The sequence below is a fragment of the Falco biarmicus genome, chromosome 8 (assembly GCF_023638135.1).
Source record: "Falco biarmicus isolate bFalBia1 chromosome 8, bFalBia1.pri, whole genome shotgun sequence".
NCBI lineage: Eukaryota > Metazoa > Chordata > Aves > Falconiformes > Falconidae > Falco > Falco biarmicus.
In genome coordinates, this window is record NC_079295.1 from 1,452,243 (window position 1) to 1,472,824 (window position 20,582).

Consider the following 20,582-nt stretch of genomic DNA (forward strand, 5'->3'; position numbering starts at 1 on the left):
GAGCCTGCCCCGCTCCCCGCCGCCCGCGGGCGGGAAAGTCGCGGCGGGCCGCCCCCGGACCCGGGCACGGCGGCGCCTCACCTGGTGGCCGCAGCGAGCCGAGCCGCGCCACGGCAGAGGCCGGGAGGAGGCTCCGGGGCGCGGCGGCCGGCGCCGAGGGCGCGGCTTGTAGCGGCGCCGCCCGCGAGCGGGGACACGCCTCGCGCTCCTCCCCTGCACGCGCGCGCCGCCCCGGGCCCGCGTCGGCAGCGGCCGCCCGCGCCCCGCCCGCGGCAGGCGAGAGGGTGCCCCGCGCCGGGGGTGCCGCGGCGACGGGCGGCACGGGGCTCACCTGCGCGCGGGCCTACCCCCCGCGGCGGGGCCGGGGCCGGGCCGGGGCATCGCGGCCTGCGCGCTCCGGCGGCCGCCGCCTTTACCGGGCACCTGCCCGCCCCGGGGCGCCGCCCGGCCGGGCCCTCCCGAGCCGCGGAGCGAGCTGCGGCAGCTAGCGCACCGCCCGTCGCCCCACGCCTCGCCTCTCCGCCGGCCGCACCAGCCGCTGGCGCGGGGGCCTGGGACCCACCGCCGCCCCCCGGACGCCCGCGCCTCGGCTCCCAGAGCAGCCCCCCCCACCCCGTCAGGCACGACGGGGAGGCGGCGCGCGGTCCTCTCCGCCGCCAGCCACGGCTGCCCGCGCCGCGGCGTGGCAACGCTCCCCGCTCCGACCTGCGGCGGGCCCGTACGCACGGCAGCGACCGGGCGGGCCGCGCCCCGGGCCGGCGGCGGGGCGGCCGCAGCCACCGCCGTGCCCGCCGCCACCAAAGCCGGGGGCGCCGGTGGGATACGCAGCCTTACGGCCGGGCCGCGGGCTCGGAACCGGCGCTGCAGCTGGCGGCGTGCCCGCAGAGCTGCCCGCGTCGGCAGTACGCTCGGCGTGCCCGGGCTTGTGCGCCGCCCTGCACCCCCGGCGGGCGGGCTGGAGCCCACGGCAGCGGCGCCATACGGTCACGGAACAAGGGTGCCGGTGTGAGCCGTGGGCCTGAGACCCATCGAAGGAACACGTGGAAACACGTGGGGTGAAAGGCTCTGACGGCCTTACAAATTGTATTCGGGTGGGGGAGGGCAGGGAGAACGAGAACGTGGGGAAAAGAAGAATGAAGAAGGATCCTGCTGGTTAGCTCACGCACGAACTGTATGTGCTCAGCCAAAGGTCACTCCTTATATTTTCTCTTTAATTTCAGTGGCGGTAGACGGTATATGAAGAACAATCTAAAAATAAGAATGGCCAGAAATAGATTAGGTTTTTGTGTGACAGTGTAGTGGGAAGAAAAGCCTGAGCTGCAACTTCATTTGGTGTCTTTTTAAAAAGTAGTGACTTGGAGAAAGTTAATTAAGATGCATGGTAAACTTACTTAGAAAAGTTAAACAAAAATTAAGTGGTCTACGCGTTACATACTTTCTAATATAGGTTTTGCACCCTGTGTACACTGAAGTTAATTCCTGGGGTTTTTTTCACCCACCACTGTTGGCAAGAAACGGTGTATTTGGACAGTCTTGAGGGTGAACTGGCTGGGTACTAAACACAAGTGAGGAATACACAGAGTACTGGGCTGAGCTGCGAACAGAGAAGGCCTAGCAGTTTTGGGAAGCCTGCAGGTGCACGCAAAAGCCAACACAAGGAAACTGCCATCCACAGCAACTGAAAGGCAGAGGCTGGAATGGGAGCGCAGGCGGGATCGCCCGCGTTCTGCAGCAGGGACCGTGAATGGCTGCCTCAGGCTAACCTTCGGGAAACAGGAGCCCCTCATACAGACACTAATGCAACATCTGCCAACTTTTTTCTGTGGAATAAAGGGCCAATACCCAGAAGCTGATCTCCAGTCAAGGTGCCACAGATTCTACATCAGTGTTGAAGGAGTTTTAGCATTACTTCACCAGCTTTTTAATTTTTGCAACAAATGTGCAAATCTGCATTGACTTGCAGTATATTTGGCTGTATGCTGAGTCTACATGTTCAAAAGAGGACAGTAGCTGCCCTGAGTTTAGTTCCCATCCCCTGTTTATGCCAAATAGCAGTATGAATCTTACGAACACACGTTGCACTGTTTTGTTCCTCTGTAGAGGTTATTCTTTGATAAAGGTAACAGGATAACCAACAGCAATTAAACATCCCAGCTGGAACCTTTGGATTATATTAGAAGTGAGATGGTCTGGTCAGAGCACTGACTTTGGATTTTGCATTAAATCCTCAGTTCGCAGTATTTCCTATACAACTGTGGTCATATTTCTGATGTGGCCCAGACAGCTCATTTAATTTCTCTGGGCCTCAGTTTCCCATTTGCAAAGGAAGAAAGGAATCTCCAAATCTCAGTGTATATGACAAAAATTATGAGACTGTACAGTTACACCTGGACTATGTAGTAACTTAGGCAGTAAAGGTGCCTTAATGATTTCCTGCTCTCTTGGAGCCTCCTTGTCTCCATCCTGGCACTCTTAATCTGTTACTCTACTCAGTTTGTGAAGCTTCCCTGCAGACCAGACCCCTGAAATGGTCTGGACTAAAAATACTGCCCTCCTTTTCTTTACAGATTTTTAAACTGAGATCCAGTTGATATATTGAAGCTCTGGCAGCTGGGTGACCCGTCACGAAAAGGACCTTGAAAAGTGATGTGTTATACTCTGACATCAGATAACGAGCTGCAGTAATCCAGAGCGATGTTGCAACACAACCTTTGTAAATTCATTGTTTCTGGAGGGGAAGAGCACGCTGTCACATGCAATAGGGGTTTGTATCTTGTGCCACTTGATTACTGTGAGGGCTGGGGATGGAACAAGAACCAACCGAACGCAAAGGTAATAAAATATATGCCCCTGTAACTGCTCTGTCTCCTTGCTTCTTCAAACACCTGCTGCTCCCATGAGACTGACAGGCTCTAGAGCTTCAGTTGCATCAGCAACACCATGTCCTGGGCTGCTTCTCAGCAGTCAGCTTCACAGACTACCCGAAGCAGATCACTGCCATTTTTCCTGGCTTACAGATAAGAGACGGCAGCACAGAAAGAGATAGTGCAGAGAACTTCCCAGCTGCAGAAATAAGACAGTTTTCTGAGTCCTGCCCAAGGCACTAGCTACAAAGTCTCACCTCCTCCTATTTGGTGAGGGCCATTGCCCCACCAGAGGGATTGGGTGCCATGTACAGCAACGGGACTGGAGACAACGGAGCAGGGAGGAGAGGGGTCTGGAGGGGAGCTGAGGTGTGTCTCTCTAAGCATGTTATTTGTTTGTTGGTTTCAATACCAGGATCAGTGATTGAAAGTTTGTCAATTGGCAACCCTGGCACAGAACTGTTTCTGGCTAGCAACAGGGAGAAATTGACTCAACACAGAAATCTGGAAATAAACTGGTACAGTCACAGTGGGCTGGCAACAGATCTGAGGATGAAGATACAGAAAAAGGCAAATTACATAGCTCACATTGTACAGCAGTTGCTAATCTGGGGCATAAACGGAACACAGCTCTTTTGAGCCAGGAGAAGGACTAATAATAACATTTTATCCTGGCTTTTGTTAAGGACAGTCAAAAACTGCAATGTTAATGGAAAGAAGTTCAAAGAGAGGCACCAGAAGTGATTAACAGGGATATGTCTTCAGGAGACAGATGTTTACATGCTCGGCTTAGGAGAATGCTGCCAAGCACGGAAAAGACAGAAGGTCCTTCCAAGGGACCTGTGTGGAGTCATAACGAGCATTATATAGAGTATCAACATGGAAAGATGGAAAAGAAGATTCATGATAACTATAAAAAATTCTGACATTCAGTCACAATGGAGCAGACACCTAGAGAGGCTACATGTTACAACCTGCATATTATCAGCAGGAAGTTGTATTCAACATTCAGAAAACTTTTAGAAATAGAAAAGCTCCTGCATTTGCATGTGTGATCCCAAGCAAAAAAACCCAAGGAAGACAGCTTTTTTTGGCTCTCAAAGCTACAGGTCAAATTCAGAAAGGATAATTCACAACCCACACATAATTTAATGGCCATTATGTTTGCTCAGACAAGGTCTGAATTTGATTAAACGGTTACGAGCATGAGCCTATATACTCTCTCTATATATATAAAAAACTGTTTTGCAATGAAATTATTTATATCAAAGACAATTTCAACTGCTGCTCTGAGATCTCACATTTGGTTAAAAATACAATGTCCTCACATGACTGTGATAGTCAAAGTACAATATTCTAAGAAATATTTTTATTTTTACTTTTTTTAAGATTGGCAAACAGGACGGTTAAAACCTTCACAGAAACACACAGTTGAAAGAAGAGCATGAGCATTTTCTGATTCCAGAAGCAATGCAGCTGTATCTTGTGCTGTCTAACATTTCAAAGTGAGTGGACTTGCGCAGAGAGTGGTAAACACTTAAGAATGACTGAAGTTCAAAAACAAAAAGAAACCTTGAGCTCGCTCTTGTAGTAATGGGAAAGAAGTGAGGGAAAGCTTGGCAAAAATCAGCATAATAGTAGGCTTATTGTTGAATCTGAAAGCTTCATTTTCCAACAGTGTCCCTTTTCTGGGAAGCTGCACAACCACTCTGAAAGCACTTTCTATAGAGATGATAAATCTATGGTGGAGATTTATGCACATTCACATTAAGTCAGGAAATCACTAATGAAAAGGATAATTATATAGAGAGACAAAAACCTAGAAGAAAAATTACCAAAAGCCCCCAAAACAAACACAGCTAACAATACACCGCGATATATCAGGTCCTGGGATTCTGACGCTGACTTTGGCAACTATTCTTGCCCAAGCAACATACAGGGTGAGCAACCTCATCCTGTTCCTCACTGTGGTTCCCAGGGCTCCAGAGGGGCACTCTGTGCAGCAGCACATTCTGGGCTGTAGCACAGCGGGTGAACAAATGAGGCTTAATATCTTTGGTCCTCCCATCTTAGGTGTTTCTTTTTGCACAAGCCATTAATTCATCAATACGCAGAAAGGCATAGGAAGAAAAAATATTCTATACTTCTACATGGGATGGTTTGAGACCACAGCCTTCCTGCTCCTGTGGGGGCATCCAAAAAGGAGGAGAAAGATACAGAGACACCAGCCAACCCCCAAAAAAGGCTGTAGTTGGCTGGAAGAGTTTCTGACAATGACTTGCAGGTCCAGGCTGCTGAAGCTGTTTTAATTTAATGTCCAGGGCTGTTGAAGCTGTGTTAGTGCTCGTCTTTTGACGACTCTCACTATGCATTCAGGGTGCTGGTGTGTGCTCTGCGCTAAAGAAACAGCTGCAGAGGTACCTCCCGTAGTCAGCAGCAGTGGCAGACTTCTGCTCTGTAGCTGGACTAGACCTTGGGCTGAAGAGGGTAGTCTCACTGTTTAGCTTTAGGCATCCAGCCCGGGTGCCTAAGCCAGCAGCCTGGGTCCCTAGGTTGTCAGGGAAGCTGTTGGTGTCCCTCTGACTCTACGGGAGCCTTTAGCCCCATCATCACCGGAGTTATGCGCCTGAAATTAGACTGTGAAAAACCCCGTTGCAGGGGTGACAGTCACAGTGGTACTTGTTACTTTACTGCAGCACCTGCCCATAAGGAAAACTGCGCTCAGCAGCCCGGAGACACTCTGCCACTGTCCGCCTCCAGCAGCTTACTGCTTTGTGTCCACCCCCAAAATTCCAGCAACGAAAGAACAGGGAACATCCATTAGCTGCTAGCACTAGCAGATTGCTGTCCTCGGTCTGGACTCAATACTGTGAGCAGAAAATATGATGGTCCATAAGCTAGATAAGAGCTTTTGGACCATAAGCTAGATAAGAACTTTTGGACATTAGTCTCCATTTTATAACCAACAGTCCAATCTTTCCAGGCACACACAAGTGAGGTGCTGTAAGAGCTGGCTCTTTTGACACAGAGGTCACTTCTCCCCTTTCGGCTTTACAAGATGTACAGCCAACTCAGAGTGTTGATGGTAAAGCAAAGGCGCTGACTGAACAAAGTATAGTGAAAAGGCCCTTCTCTTTCACATTACTGCAGCTCTAAAACATGCAAACACAGTACTGCATCATAGTCCAGTGAGCAAACTACTCCAGCTTTGCAGATATGGCATAAAAATGCTGCAAGTCTGTAAGAATCTAATTTGTGCACCATGATTTTTTAATTAATTAACTTACTAAATCTTGTCCCACTTCTCTCAAGTGGATTCAGTCCTAGTGCCTGATTAATCTCATGTGGGAGCTAAGGACAGATGCAGATGACAAAACTTGACATCTAAAAGATGCAGATCTGCTTCCAAGTTTTTCAGTGCAAGATGATCCATAGTAGAAACTATTTACAACCCTTTCTCCAACATCGCTGGACAAAAAAAAAAAAAAGTTCCACAAAAAGTGTGGCAATTCCAGTTTCTACATAAGAGTTCTGTCCTAGGCAGTGACAAAACTCATACTTCAGCCCTTGCCCTCTTCTCCTTTCTACTAACAAGAATAATTTACAACAGTTTGAAGTTTTTTCCACAGGGGCTGGGTGAGTTTATAGATGGTAATCTAGTTTTATGTTACTAGTAAGCCAGGCTCAATTCAAACAATAGTCTTGAGGTAAAAAGCACCATACCCTTTACTAATCACACAAATCAAGGCAATTTCCCTTAAACACTGAATCTGATACCAAAGTATTCCACTGCCATTTGGAAATGTATCAGAGTTTAACTAACACACTGGTATAAAGAACAAATGTGTGTAACTGGGAACAATGCAAAGTAAGGACTACGCTCAAGGGCTGGCTTTGCATATGGACATTTCTCTGGTCTCCTTCACATCAAAAAAAGTTGCCTGCATAAGAAGGTCACAGCCAGAAGGAAAAACAGAAGAGCACAAAGATTCAGTGCTCTGGAGTGTGCTTTCAAAATCTGGAATTCAGCATGAAACTTCTCTGGGAAGTAATGTAAATAGTGGAATTGGCACATTTAAGTTATGATTTAACTACCGGAGTCAGGAGTTTGGCAGTTGAGTTTAGTGTTCTTGATACAGTGACATATCTGACAGTATTTGAAGAAATGGCTGGCCAACAGGCAGAAACATGTAATCAAGTTGGAAAAAACAATAAACACAATGATTACAGCTTTAGTGTTGTTACCAGCACACAGGGAATTAAAGGAAAGTAGTCAAAAATAGGTAATAATGACAGGAAAAACTAAAAGGCATCAAAAAACCAAGGGGTAACAAGGTTTGATCAATCAGCAGTGTGCTTTAGAAGTACAATGATGGTAACAGAAAATATGCCAGCAGTGTGATTCAGAAATCACCAAGGTAACTTAAGGTTTAATTCGGAATGATGCCAAGCACAGATTTGGTTTGTCTATGAAAAGACTCAAGTAAAGCTTAGTGTGGTAGAATCCAAATTCCTCAAAAGCAAAAGGAGAGTGTCCCCATGCCACCTCTTTTTAACAGGCAGAGAAAGTGCTTCACCCATGGCTGCACAGGAGGGCTGTGTGAGAACTGACAACTGAACAGAGCCCTCCAGCAGGACCCTACCTTATGGTAGCTGCTGAAAGTTACCCTAAAATTAAACCTGCTTCCAATAGCACTCTGGTTAAAACAAGAACAAAATCTGTCTAGGTGCAATTACTTAATTTAATGAACAAACAGAGCTTGCTACTTTCAAAGACCAGTGAGGACAGATAAGAGAAAACAGAGCTGACATTAAAAGAACAGAAGACAAAAGTGAAAAAGGGAAATATATACATATATATGTATATATATACACACATATACTACTAAAAAAAAAAACCCAGCTTTGGGGTCATCCTTTATACAAGTGCCCTACTCCATGTAACAGGATTCAGACAACAGTTCTGTAGTCACAGTCCCCAAATCTTCCAGGATGTAATGAACATGGCCCATTTGTGACCTATTTTATTATATAAGAATATCATTAGTAATTAAAATGCTTAGACTGGCTTCAAAATTTTCTGTGAAAGATATCATTATTCTACGCCAGAGCACTTCTCCCTGAAGGATATGTAAGGAGTTAACTCACATAGATGCATATTGTTACTTACCAGCACTTCACTGCCATTACCATGACAGCAAGGCAAAGACCATTTTGTTCTGCCCCATTCCTCCCTCAGTAGAACTGCCAGTTGACTTCCAAATTCAGAATCTTAACAGAAGATAATGTTTGAGGCCAGATTTTGCATTGGTCCTAAAGGCTCAATCTGATACGAAATCTGATGAAAAGGAAAGGCGGAACAAAAGGCTGTCCTTCTCATAAGGCTAATGGAATGCTAAGTGGCTGATTACACTGTTCCCAGCACAACATGTATAAAAAGATAAACAAAACTCAGAGCAAACATTTGCTGGGGTGAAATATGCCAAAAAACTACCTGTAACTTCTCCTGTTGCTCACAGACAAGCGCAGGGATCAGCGTGTTTTGCTGCTGCCCACAGGACGTGTCTGTCTGTCTGACAAGAAAGAGCATGGTACTGTGAAATGACAGTAGGTTCAGCAGGGAAGTGTGTAAAACAGTAAGTGGAGTGCACCGAAGGAGTAGTGAGGAACACGTAACATGCCAGCCGTCATTATACTTCTGATCCGCATATCCAATAGATTATAAATATTAATATGACAACTGGTGCAGGAGGCGGCTGCTAGGGCATCAGGATTGCATTTTCTGATTATACTCTGACACTCTGCACAGGGTTCATGTCTAACAAATAAAGAGCAGAGAGAGAGAACGCTACAGACAAATAATGTAAGGAGTACAACCACCTCCTAGCTCGTTCAGGCTCTACCTGGCTCTACCAAAGCTGCATGAGTAAAACTACTGACACAAGTTCTCCCACCATTCCTGGATAGAAAAAGATAGGAGGGGGAAGAGAAGTCAGGAGAGCAAGGCTCATGAAACAGAACTCCAGCACAAACAGGCTGGAAAAAACTGGAAGGGAAGGATGAGAAGACAGAGAGGATGCAGGGGAAGCAGAATGCAGCAGGCCTGTCCTGGAAAAGAGGTTCACTCTGGGGGTGTGAGTATCATGAAAGATCCAGATGGTGTCTACTCAACAGTGTAGTTTGCTTCTATAGCTTGGAGGACACAGTCACCTGGACAACCTGTTCCCTCTTGTAAAACTTGTTATGTCATGCGAGTCTATCCTGCTGAGCTGACCACAAAACAACAATGTACCTAACTGTTCCCCCCATTATGTCATGACCACTATATAAGCTGTATTTTGTCTACAGCAAAGTAAGAGTTAATTTCCCCACAGCAACAGAGGCAGACAGAGAGAGTCTGAGAAAGAAAGGGGTAAAGGAGAGAGAGTGAGGCTGCAACAGTTATGCCATTTGATTCCCAGCTTTAAATAAACTCTTTGAAGTAGAATGGATTTTTTTTATGTCATAAAAGCTGCTTTTCAGTATGCATCATTGTTTATGGCTTCAAAAATTACTCCACTTGAACTCTGAACTTGATATTCAGCATTGAAAGAAATAGTGGAACATTCCTGTGCATACCCCACCATTCTCACAGCTCCCATGCCCACCCAACACTTACTAGCTGCAGCAGTAATAAGTGTTACATGAACAGCTGACATTGTTTTTTGCAGGCACAGTTCAGAAACATTACCTTGATCCCTACAAACCACGAGCTGAATGGCATAGCTCCACAATTGGAAAGTCTGAATTAACTACAGAAAAAAATAATGTACCATCTTTGTGAACTTCACTTGTCAAAAAGGTCTTCAGGAGCCGCATAAGGGAATATACCATGTGAACAAATAAACACTGTAGATGCTGAGCCAGGTTTCAAAGCACTCTCTTCTCTTCTGTCACCCTGCACCTCATGAAATTACACTGTAAATATCAAGCAGAAGTGCAAATGACTTTCTAAACTGAGAGTAAGTTTGCACTTACCTGAGGAAGTCTGGCAACTTGGCCAATCAAATTCACTTAATCTATTTATTTGTTAAAAACAGGAAGTTGAAGAAGAGGAGGTGTGCCTAACGGAGCTGTCAACATGGTGGGTAACGTCTACAGAGAACAATGGGAGAACCTCATTGTTATTTTCCACTGTGCGGATCTTGTTTCAGTATTTAAAGGGTTCACCCTTGCCACCTGTGGGATCTCCAGGACTTTGTAGATTTGACAGCACTTAAATCTATGACAGAATTCCCCAAGTTTTATCTTCCCCATGAGAAATAAAAAGGTCTGTGTTTACTGTATACATCAATGGATGATGAAGGGGACCTCACTGAATGCCTGCTGTGTATTTGTGTTTCTGTAAGTAACAGCTGTAAATTAAGGACTGAAAACTTGACTACATGTAATACCAAACCCTAAGTCCCAGAAGTACTGAGCTGTAACAGAACAGGCTAGGAAGCAGTTGTTAATTTTATGTAAAGGAACAGCTGCACTTCCAGGAGCAAAGCCCCAAGCAACAAAAGGCGATGAAGAAAAGACAAGCCTATACATGTTTCCTCTAAAATGGCTCTATGAAGGGAAGAAACCACCAGATTTAGAATAAAATCTAAGGTAGGACTTAAAGGTACAGTAAAATGCAGTTCTGGTACTCGTTCCAAGGATACCAACAACTGGCTACAATCCCCTTATCAAAGTGTTGCTATTAACAAGACAGAAAGTTACATGGTGGTCAAGTAAGATGAAATGCTGGCACTCAGCCAAAAGTGGGTTCAGGAAGATATCATTTGTCATGCTCAGCATTCATTGCTGTCGCAAAGCTGCTCTGAGATCAAAATCCTGATTCTAATCCATCAAACCAATAACTACAGCGAGTCGAATGGCTGAGCAATTGTGATGACACAGCCGGCTGCAGGGATGGTGCTAGGAATTAGTATGTGAACCTGCTATCAGCATGTAGAAAGCTTTAGACAAAGGGAAAAGCAGCATGGTAACTGCTAATAAACACAACACAGGAATGGTATCTAAAGGGTCATCAAAAACAAACCCAGTCATGTCGTGCTGATTTCTGAAGCAGAAATGTTGACGCCTGTTGCTCACAATTTAAATGAGGCGTGCCCACACATCTTTTTACCTGGTATGGGCAGAAAAACTCGGCTCTCTTCCCAGCTGACATCAGTCCAGGTCCACACTGAGCAATGTGCGTGCCTTTCCTGTCTCTGCCCCTGGTGCCTTCATGGGAACCAGCCTCCCGCAGCCACAGTGCCAGGGGATGTGCAGGGTGGGAGCGTCGGCAGAAGGAATCAGCGTGCTGGGCAAGTCTAACTAACCTGAAATGGCCTTAGCAGGTGGGCAGGAAGAATACCACTGTCACGCAAAACTGCCTCTGCCTGGGGCCATCGCTAGCACTTTGGCCGTGTCCTGCCTATCAGACAGGGTGTGAGCGAGCTGTGCCGGCTGTCTATGCAAAAGCAGGCTGTCACTTCTGCCTCCATGACAGCAGGATCAAGCTGACATTCAGGGAGACCAACCAAGCCCTGCTCAGCTTGCTCTGGTATGTCACCTCAGAGAAGCCTCCAATGTGACCAAAATTCAGCAACAGTGTCCCCTGCTTGGGTTCGTGCTTCCTACTGCCTTTGTCACTCTGACCCTTCACCTCCCGTCCATGGGATTCTTGGCTTTAGTGTGCATTTTTTTTCATCTAAATATAGCATCTCTTCAGCCGTTTTGTCTCTCTACTATAACCTTGGCTGCCTTTAATGGATCCTGCATGAAATTAGGCCTAGTTTGCATTCTAATCAACTTTGGCGACTTATGCTTTTAATTAGTCCTTAATATTCCTCCAGCCTGTGTGGATGCTGCATTATGAAGAACCCTTTCTACATGTCATTGTGGTTTCAACTTGAGGGAAAAATATATTTCCCAAATAGTATGGATACAAGGAATATATGTGATTTATCATAAACCACTATGATTTTATTCTCTCCAGCTGGAGCAGCAGACGTGTTAATAATGTTTTTCCAATTGAAAAAGCACCACGTGATTTATTATTTGATGAGGAACAGGAGTCCGACAAGGCCCCTACTTGGATACAACCTCTACGGGATTCTCAACATATTGTAAATTGCTGGATTGAGCAACTCCTCTCCAAAACCACAGTGGGCCTCTGACTGCCTTGCATGCAAAGAATTAACAGGTTAATTGACCAAATCATGCTCACTTCAATAGTCCCTTTGTGTTCAAGATCTGACCCACAGAAGAGCTCTGAAAGTTTAGAGCACAGTGTAAGTGGTAAGTATAACCAGGTCACATTTTGAGGTTCAGAATCAGTTGTTACTTAAAGTTTATTCAGGCAGACTTCCATTAAAGTAGAATACTGAATCAAAAACTCAGTAAAGGATCTCCAAATTTTGCCCATTATTAATCATTTGATGTATCCATTAAATGTAATGTTCTCTGACATTTTTTACTTTTGCCTGAATAAATGTCATTCCATATAAAAGACATTCAACTGTCACTTAAAAAATGTGATTTCTTCCTGGCCGACCTGCTCATCTGATAGTTGAATGAACCAAGAAGTTTCCATGAGGGCTCTTGAAACAATCTTTCATTACAGTTATATTTATTGCCAGTTTCTGACTGCTTGTATTTAATAATAATTTGAATGATCACTCAAGAAATGAGGTCTGGAAAAACACGTATCCCAAGAATATTAACTGCACATAAACCAGCAACTTTTTTTAAGACATCAAGTTTTTTTCCCATCGTATCAGACATATGGTACCGAAATTCAATATACTTGCAAGTGGTTCAGAGCAGTGGGAGATCTCTTCATACTGGTAAGAGCAGTTCTCTCAGAATTTCACATCTCCTGCAAAATATGTTTTGTTAAAGCATTTGTTTCCCACTTGATATTTGGAAAAGGAGAGTTAAGAGGTAAGCAGGGCAGTAAAATTTTGAACCTATCATCTAAAACATGAAAACAATACAGGAAAACCCATGGGCCACCAGGATTTCATCTTCTGTGCACTGGCAACCTGGCAGTTCGCAACACCAGAACTAAAAGTATATTTGTCAGCCTCATAGTTTTCAGATATTATTTGCTTGGTAAAGTAAAGCATGCTAATTTCTAGAATTTAAAGATGAAGAGACTCACCTCCTGTCAGTTGAGGAAGTGATATTTCAGCCAAAGAGCACTTGAACTTCTCAGCATCAGTGCTACAGGGTCAGATCACAGGTCTGATCTCAGCGTTGCATCTCTCAGAGTCAGTCAGCAGCTGATGCTTAAGAAAGAGCATGACAAGACAGAAAGTGCACAGTGTGGCTTCTCCACTGAACTTTCCCAGCTTCCAGAAAGATGCATCTCGGGCACCTTTCTTCTGGCATGGTGGGAGTTATCAGGATCAAGAACTCAATCTTGCAGGGTTTGAACACAGGAAATGCTGAGCAGCACTGGAGTGTGTCACCTTTGATGGGTGACGACTCCCAAAGTCCAAATAGTTGCCTGGATCAAGGCCAGGCTCCTCAGCCCTTTGCAGAACTGAAAGATTACAGTTTGACAGACACTGGGAGGAGGAGGAGGAGGTCATTTTCTCAGTCTTGGCTGGTTTTGCGCTGAGGCTGCCACAGTTTGAAAGAAGGCAAGCCTAAATTGTGTTATGTTCTCAGTGTTTACAAAAGCCGTCTTTACTCCAAGGTATATTCTGGAGTAACATTGGGCCAGACTCCAGAGATCTTACTCATTCTACTTCTGCAGACTTCAAAGAACTTTAACAAGATTTTATGCAAGCATTATAATATTTCAGCCTAAGGTAACTGAAGCTCACAAGGAAAACTTACTTTCTGTTCGATTGTAGGAAAGGAAATAACCCAGCTTCTTAGATGGAACCTAACCCCTGTGAAGGCAACTGACTTCAGTAAGGGAGAATTTTATCCCCAGTTCCTGAACACACTAAACATATAATAATTTCTGAATAATTATCTCTTGCATTGTTTCTTGGTATGCAGGTTTGAGAGACCAAAAGAAGTCTGCGATTCAGAGCTTTCTGCAAACAAGAAAATACATGTTTTTAAAGCTATCAGTGAAATGAATCAGAAAAATATTGCCCAGAGTGTGAGATAAAAGAAGGGGAGAAATACTTTTCTATACTTTTCTATATTAACGTAAAATATCTAAACACAGAATGAAAGAGAAAAAAAAAGAAGTTACGACTATTACATACTCAAATTCCAGGGAAAGAGCCAAATGTAGCAGGTTTGGCTTTTCCTCATAGACAGAGCAGAAATATTTCATAATTATTTGCAATATATACAAAAAATAGACAACTTATAAAGCCAAATTATGTAAATCAAATACAGAGCTGCTCTCAGCAAGCTCACTGTTACCCACAGATTTCAGTGAAAGCAACTTGTACCAGTGTAAAGTTACCTCCATTTACAAAATCCTTGTCCTGACAATCTTTTCTTTTGCTTTACAAAAGCTGACAGTTTTGCCATTTGCACAAAGTAGGAACATTTCCTGTTTGCTGCATAGGAACGGAAGCAAGAAATCATGTAAGTGCCAGTCAGCTCTCCTATCTGAAACACTGGGAAAATACATTACAATAACTCAGCACAGTCTAGACAAGCTCAGCACTGTCTACCTCAAACACTGTGATCCAGGCACATCCAAAAGCATGAGATTGTCTTTGAACCGTAACATCTTTAAAAACCTTTCAGGTTTTTTGAGTCTTTGCTGTGATTCAAACACTCCCATGATGAATAATTTTTTCTACTAGTTTAGAAAACTCAGGAGCAACATTTCACCAGATCATATGCTGCCAAGGAGCTAGAACCTGAAGAAAAACATACTACATTGCAAAAATCAAAATAAAATCATGAGAGTGAACAGTCATTCATTTCAGGAAAAACTCAACTGAACGGGGCTGGGGCGGGGGGGGGGAAGCTTCCCTAACCTTAGCATCCAGAACATTAAGAAAATTAGAAAACTAGAAGTTTCATATTCTTGTTATTACTTGAACATTGACAAGCTTAAGATTCAGCTTTCCACAAGAGCAAAGATGGGAATAATCTCACCTGTACCGTAGCGTTAAAAGCCACAGCAGTATGACGAAAGAGATGGGAGGCAGAAGGGACTCCCACAACAGTCCCAGTCTATCCTGGCAGCTGTATCTGTTCAACACTGCTGAGGAGAGTTCCTCAGCCTCTTTGAATACTTTGGCATTTCAAAGCCTGTATAGTCAGAAGATGTTTCCTTGTATCAAACTTGTTTTCCTTGCTGTAAATTAAACTAATTTCCCCATGTCTGGTAGAAGTACGACTTATCACTGTTCTTCTGATAACAAGTTTTGTATTTTAGTTTCTATCCTCACTTAGCTTTTTCTTTTTTATACTGGAGTCCCTTTCCCTCACTTTGTCTCATAAGCTGTATTTTCTTAGCTTTCATTGTTATCCCAGCTTCCCCAGGCTCAGGTTCTTTGTACAGTTCTCACAAAACCTGGTCACCTACTTTATATACACCCCCAAAAGTATGTGTATAAACAGTACCACACAGCAAATCAATCAAAAAAGAATACATTACAGTTCAATATATTTATATTAAATTGTCAGTCAACAGTCTCATCACTGCCAAGAGGTGCACGATCCCTCCACAATGATCGTTGCCTCGTCCTGTGGTATTTTTTCCAATTACATTTGGCATAGGCACTTTATTGATGTCTATTCTGTAATGCATCTTCCACATCTAAGACAAGATAGAAAAACCCACTCATAATATCACTAGCAGCTTTGAATTTTAAACATTTCAGAGTTACTGGAATGTTTTATTTTCCTATAAAGGTGATGAAATTTGGAACAAATGTAAACGTGTTCTCCTCAGAGAGAAGTCCTGAGCCACGGATGCCAAGGAAAGGAAAAGAGATCAAAAGACTTCCTTTCCACAGATCCAACAAGTATTTGCAATATCTTCCAACTAATGCAGGTGAAGGGGGTGAATTGTATGACTCACTTCAGTCCCTGTGAAAACAAAGGTTTTTAACCTTAAGACATGAAAAGAAAGGCAGAAAAGCTGTAGGGGAGATTGTAACTGACTGAGAAGCAAGAATCAGCCATTTATTCGGGGGCCAGGAGGAACATCTGAAGCTGGCCAAGGAGACCTTGGCACCATAATAGGTATGAGTGGGTCAATGCAAGGTCGGGGTTGTTCCCACAGGCAAATAAGGGTTAGAAAGGTTCCTTAGCACGGCGACTTAGCGAGTGAAATTGGTGTCCGGCTGCTCAAACAAAGAACCTGAATTAATTGCTGTGCAAAGATGACAATGGATGTGGGCTTTCAATTTTAATAAAGACATTGGGAAACCGAAGGAGTTAAGGGTGTTCCAGTCGTGGGGAAATATGACAGCAAAGGCTAAAGTTTCTCACAAACACCCCAAGAAAAACACAAAAGTATATGCAAACACACAGTGACACAAGGTCTAGAGCTAGATACTATATACAGCAATTTGATTAAAAACCAGACACACCTTGTCTGCTAGTAAACTGTAATGGGGATACAGCACTGCCCCAGAATCTCATAATAATGGTCTTGACCGTTGGCATGGAGTGAACACGTTCTCTGGACCTGCAAGTCCATGATGTGCCAAGACAGGGGCAGATGTCTGTCTTAATGGAGATCAACTGGAGCTATTGGGTGCACAAGCAATCATAAATAAGATTTAAAAGACATTTAGGGACCAAATAAAACAAAGAAGGCTAGGTTACTAGTTTTTCTAGTTACATGGCCATAAATGAATAGTCTTAAAGAACCAGTGAAGAGCTAACATATGTACCAAGAACAAAGCCAGGCTAAGGAAAACAGATTTTCTGGTAACGTAAGAAAATATAGGTCCCAGTGTGCTATTGGTAAACAGAATAGAAATAACAACATGACAAGTGAATAGGCCAAGGAGCTGCAGCAGCAACGAAATGTGGTGATCACCTAAGGAAAACTAAGTATTCAATATCTCCACAGTGAGAAAATGATCCCAAAGCAAAAACAAAATCGGAGTATGTAAACTAGATTATACAAAGGTCAACTGAAAAAATGTAGTACGAGTTGCGGTTGTGCTGGGCCTGGCTGGGATGGAGTTAACTTTCTTCATGGCAGCACATACGGTGCTGTGTTTCAGATCTGTGGCAACTGCAGCGCTGATAACAGGCGGGTGTTTTGGCTGCTGCTGCACGGCACCTGCACAGTGCCAAGGCTGCCTGCTTCCCACTGCACCCGCAGCCCGGTGGCCGAGGGGGGGCGAGAGGCTGGGGGGGGCACAGCTGGGAGACCTGACCCAGGCGGGCCAAGGGATATTCCATGCCACGTACGCTCACGCTCAGCAATAAACACTGGGCTAGAGGAAGACAGAGACGACGTTTTTTGTTGCCAGGGTGGCGGTTTGGAGACTGGCTGAGCATCGGTTTGCCTGTGGGAGGTGGTGTGCCATCTCCTTTGCTTCGCTCTTTTTTTTCTCTCCTGGGCCCTGCCTTTTCTTCTCCCAGTAAACTGTTCTTCTGTCAAAACTCATGACTTCTCTTCATTCTGCCCTTCCTGTTTTCCCCCTGCTGCGGGGAGCTGGTGAGGGGAGCGAGCGAGCAGCTGTGTGGGTGCCTGGCTGCTGACTGGGGTCAGATGCTGGTTATAAGATAAGGCACTTTATTTGGTATTGTGCTTTAAGAGAGCTCACCTGGCATTAAACATAAATAAATAAATAAGTCTATTGCAGTGTTTGCATTTACTCCAACTACTCAGACTTGCAACCACTATCACAGGCGGAACAGAACCTGCCTGTATTTTCCTCACCCAGTTCAAGAATCTTTTAACATTCAATACTGCAGAGTTTTTGGAGCACTTTACCTACACATATGCCTATTATAAAACCCTAAGACATAAATGAACAAACCAAATTATTCTCCAGTTATTTAATTCTCCAGAAAATTAATGAAAATATCACCCATGTCGAAGGAAATTACAAATATGGAAAGACTAATAAAATATCTCATCAACTAAGCTCATGTCCTTGAAATGCAAGCAATAGAGTTCTTTACCATGACCCAGTCGGAGGAATAACATTTATAGCGTGACATGGGCCGCAGCCATCAGGGGCATTTTATTTAGTGCTCAGAAGGAAGAAAGAAGAGTGTTTATTCTTTAAACAGATAAATATTTGGCTATAAAAAGGGAAAGCAAGCAAGCCGGTGTGGAAGAATTAAGAAGGGGGGAAAAGGTACCTCAGATAAACCCTTTAAATGGTAGGGGGCTGAGAAGCAATGCATCTGTTTCACCATTTTTTTGTATACAATACTTTCCAAAAAATCCAAGTGAAAAGATATAACATCACAGATTTCATTTCAGCAACTGACTTCAAGCCAGTAATGCAGGTCCCATACGCTGGGCACCCTGGGCCAGCCTCCAGCTGCTTGCTGAATGCAGCGGACGGAGGCTGGTGGTCAGTTCTGCAGTGCATCAGAAAGCCCATTTCACACTCAGATCGTACGTCGCCAGCTCCTGAAGAACAAACAAGAGTTCTCCCATTCCTACTTTGGTTAGCTGAGCAGCTGGTTGCACCGGAGACCTGATAAAAATGCAATTTCTTACATCCTGCAGCTGGAGGGTTTAGGAGTATATAACCTAATCTTAAAAAGCTTATGTAACGATTGATTTTGCCATCTACATTCTAATGATTTTTAAATCCCGTTAATCTCTGGGACTTAAAGTGATGGACCTCACTGCCAAAGGTCACTATATATTACACAAAAGCATATTTATTTCAACCAGTTTAAAATATCTGTATTTCAGTCTCCTCAGATAACTATAGTTCTATTCTTTTATTTTAGAGAATAGGCAAATTCTAAAAATAATATTTAAAAACCCAATATCATGCTGAATTCCTTGGCACAGGAAGAAATCCTGGGTATTACACTAGACTCTGTCCAGAGAAATAGGAAAGTGTTTGCATTTGCAACTCCGTGCTCTGTTCTGGCACACTGGATCTGAGTTTCATTTCCAAGAAAGTTAAACTGCAGAGCTGACAGACTGTCTGTGCCTGAGTCTTATCCTGATTTACCCTTTTTAAGCCGTTCATTATTTCTGCAGAATGCAAAGGCAAATATACAAGTGAAGTCTAATCCATCCATTCCTCAAACATCAATTTCAATGCAACAGAAGTTCTAATTGAATTAGTGATGGCCGCCTAAGTAGCCTAATGGGCACAAGTTAGAAATAACTCATACTTGTGCTAAATAAAACCGAGCTTCTAGCTTGGCATTGATGAATTTTCCAGGGAAACAAGGTTTATTTGGTTTGTGATTTCTGATACAGAGCAGGCGCTACACTGTCCATTTTTGACACAATGGTGGAACTCGAACTACTACCCCTTACTTTCAAAGTTTCCCCTCACCTGGCTTGCCTGGCAATGTTATAGAGGTTTTCTCTTCTGGTTTTGTTGAATTATCAGCCAAACTGCAGAAGCATTTTTCTAAAACAAAGCTCTACTAAAAGTTAGCTTCTCTAGCAAAACTCATTTGTGCTTATATCATCTTTCCTTGCAAACCTCTATATAAATATTAGACAGAGACAATTACTGTCCATATGTTTACTGTGATTCAAGAACACAGTGAAGAACAGGACCTGGGAATCCTTGCTTGCTGTCAAAATTAGACATTTTTAGAGAATGGAGTCAGTCCTTTCACTTGAATGCATATGTGTTACATCGAAATCCAGGACATATATATTTAATAGTGAGATTGTGTAAGAGAAAAGATTTTATTTTATTTTTAAATACATAGGAGTGGTAACAGATTTGATTAGGAGAGGACGCTAGAGATAATGGTTTCTTGGCTTCTGGCTGGGTCAACATACCACAGGAGTGTGTGTGCTTACTTTTCCACCATGACCAATGAAAGGGTCACAGGCATGAGATTTAACCACATCTTCTCCCAGAGATCCTCCACTAATCATGATTATAAATTCATGAGTTCATGATAAGCGTCTTTTTGTTCAGTCAGATTTTTTCTCCTCCTTGTTGAATTAAAGCATAATTACTTGCATTATGCCACTTCTGACAGTGTAAGATGATTAGCTTGTGAAGCATTGATTAGTTTGGGGCTGTTTTAGTAGAAAATTATGAATTATAATGGAATGTGCAGATAAGCTTGGAGAGGTACTTATGATATGAACCAAATTAATTTAATATATAAATATATATATAATTCAAAATGAGAATACTTCATAATTGCAGTCTATTATAGATAGAAAGATTATGGATGAATATAGACATGAAAGATTATGTTACTCTCATATCCAAGCAACTCACATAATTTCATAACTAGTATATCTTTCTATTTCCTGGTACAGCAACTTTGTGTCACAAAGGGTCCCTCCCTCCTCCCGCACACTCCAACTCCTAGTGATGAACTCACTGTGTACCTGGCTGATGGGAGAACACCATAATGTTTGTGAACACTTTGGCAGAACTGCTTACCGGTAGGCTAATTTATGGCATGCACACCGTGCATGTCAATGCAGACCAAACTCAAACCAGAAAATTTTGCATTCCATATCTGGCTGCTATGCTCACTGAACCACTGGTGCTTGCAGGCCAGGGCACAATGGGTGGGCTAACCATAGCTCAGTGGGATATTTTCTGCAAGTCCTATTGGGTAATGAGA

General features: G+C 43.7%; 1 protein-coding gene across 4 annotated transcripts in view; it reads right to left on the reverse strand.

Annotated features, from left to right (window-relative positions):
• SPATS2L (spermatogenesis associated serine rich 2 like) overlaps nucleotides 1-20,582 on the reverse strand; it is a 151,280-nt gene that overhangs the window by 85,516 nt on the left and 45,182 nt on the right. For 2 of the 4 annotated variants that reach the window (XM_056348536.1, XM_056348539.1), the window contains exon 1: nucleotides 82-177. The exons of 1 other annotated variant lie outside the window; for it this stretch is intronic. The gene's annotated coding sequence lies outside the window, so the exon portion shown is untranslated. Of the gene's footprint in view, nucleotides 1-81; nucleotides 178-20,582 lie in introns of those variants that run through there. One more of the 4 variants, XM_056348541.1, reaches the window with a different exon arrangement.